We start from the raw sequence: 2,550 nt of genomic DNA, 5'->3' as shown, positions 1-2,550 counted from the left end.
CCCTCCCCGCGCGCCCCCCCCCTCCCCGCGCGCCCCCCCCCTCCCCGCGCGCCCCCCCCCTCCCCGCTTTTCATGGAAGAGATGGACTGACGCTTAAGGAAGAGGAGGAAGAAGTCATTGTGCACTTGCCTTCCTTGGATGTGGAGTCGCCCCAGTGCTGCCACTGTTATGTTTACGTGACTGTGTCTTTGGGGGGGGGGGGCTTTCTTTTCATTTTCTGTTCTTGCCTGTTTATTGGAAGGTGAGGGACAGTGACGCTCTTATAAGAAAGGGCTTGCCTTTTGTTTATTTTTTTAAACCCCTACCCCTCCCCCCACATGCATATCGGAATATTTACATGCTTCGTGATATTGACCTATGAGGTGTACGGCACTGCCTGTCACTGTCCAATGGGAGGCCCTGCCAGCCGCCTACTTTGCTTGGCAGGCCTTCCTATTGGCTGAGCTGAACAGGAAGAGGTCACAGTGGACGGGGCAGATTCCATAGCAGGCTAAGATTAATGAGCTCCCACATCTTAAAATCGCAGACGAGGAAATGAAGCCGGAATGAAGAATGAAGACAGGGTTGACTTTAATTCCTAGAAATCAAAAAGAGAAACGATCAGTTTGTGATAACTTTGATTTTTATCGTACAATTTTTTACAAGAATGATTTAAAAGTTTTGCTTTTTTTTTTCCGGTTTTACATTTTTGAGTGCCACAGAATTGTAATTTTTAGTTTTATTTTCTTTTTCGTTTTTTTCGTCTGTCTTGAAGCACGGCGTCATTGTGGAGGACACCCAGCTTTCCGTATGTCCCTGGTCATTCGCCTTCATGAGCGTCTCCTCACCCACCTTCTTGCTTAACTCTGATATCTGATCATGTGGGCCGTTGTTCCAGCTTCCAAAGGGGGGAGAGGCGGGGTCCTCCTGCTGATTGGCTGTCCCATCAGCCCAGTGCAGCTCCTGAGACACTCCGAGGCGTCCTCCCTGTCCCGCAAGGCCAGCGCCGGTGGCCGTCCTCCCCGGGGGCCACCAGAGCTTCTCTGCTTGGCCAGGTTCTCTTCAGTTTTTGTTCATCTTTCCACTGGACACTGAAGGACCTGTAAGATGCCTGTGTCTCCTGCGGAGCCGACAGCACTGGCCAGCACCGGCCAGCAGGGGTCCCCCTGTCTGAAGATGTCCACCATAGTGGACATGGAGTTTGGACCAGGGCAGTTTGCTTCTGGCTTTCTTCCTGTAGATATCAAACCTTGACTTTGAGTGGACTGCAGATTCGGATGAACGTGACGGTCCAGCCCCCCACCCCCAAGGCGACCCGCTCGCGCCACATGGACGGCCAGCAGCTCTGTACTGGGGACTCTTCCGTTGCATTTCACCCTGTTTGTCGCATTTTAGTGTGGAGAACCAACCGAGGCTCTGCCTGCGATCCCTTTTAGCGGGGGGGGGTGCCGATATGTTGTTGGGTCATTGCTTCACACGCAGTATGTCATTTCCACTAACTGAGGGGTCTCCAGAGACTACACTGTCCTGGGGGAGCTGTTTGAGTGTGTGAGGAGTAAATAAAAGTGGAGAATGTGTTTACAGTCTCGCAGTCTCATTACCCACACCGGGTCTTGTCTGTGTCTGCGGTCAGATGAGGGACCGTGAAAACGCAGCATGGCGTGAAACTACGTACAGGAAGGAATCCCGCAAACAGGAAGTGGGTTGTGTCCGGGACGGTTTCCATGGAGATGAGGGATTACTCCAGAGAACAGAGGCGGTCAGGAACACGTGTGTGTGGACACGTGTCGGCAGATGTGACACAGCGACTCGGCGCAAAACGTGCTTGGCAGGATGAGCAGAGCACCAGCTTCACCGCGGCTGGTGATCGCAGGAGGGTGTAGCCTGGTCAGGGCGTATGAGTCAGTCATACATGTTTTAGCCGGATCATACTGGCGTGTTTGTACCGTGTCGCTGGCAGCTCGGCTCGCTGGCTCTGTTCCTCACTCAGGCTGCTCACGTTCTGCTTCTCCTGCCAGAGCGCAGTGGAGACGCCAGTGTAATCCCGCAGTTGGCTTTCATCACTGCCATGTCCTCAGGGATCACGCCAACGCGTGCACCATAAGCGGGGAAAGGCAATGAAAGCCCCAGAATGTATCCACCCCCCCCCAATATCACCGTGCTGTCTTGCTTCTCTGCCTGCCCCCTGCTGGCCAGATTATTTGTTGCACTTGCTTTCTCTACACTCTCCATAAGCTGTCCGCTGTTGTATGAACATGCTTTCGTAAAACAGCCAGCTTTGGGGACGAGTTAAGCGTGAAAGATGCGGAAGATCCCGCTTTACGGACGTCGCAGAGAACACTTGGTCCGCCGTTGTCCCTCGCTGGAAAGTCACTGCTGTGCTGTCATCAGCTTTGCAATAAATCAAGCCTCCATGGTAGAAAGGGAGATGACCGTCTGCGAGCAGTAAGGTGAAGCAGGGTGTGATGTTCCGGGGAGATGCACATAGGACCTGCTTTCACAGCTACGCTGTGCATCAGACTTTACGTCACGACAAACTTAAGTGTAAACGTGAGAGAGAGAGCAGGGTGG

The sequence above is a fragment of the Brienomyrus brachyistius genome, unplaced genomic scaffold (assembly GCF_023856365.1).
Source record: "Brienomyrus brachyistius isolate T26 unplaced genomic scaffold, BBRACH_0.4 scaffold98, whole genome shotgun sequence".
In the NCBI taxonomy this organism is placed as follows: domain Eukaryota; kingdom Metazoa; phylum Chordata; class Actinopteri; order Osteoglossiformes; family Mormyridae; genus Brienomyrus; species Brienomyrus brachyistius.
Note: the sequence above shows the minus strand (reverse complement) of the source record.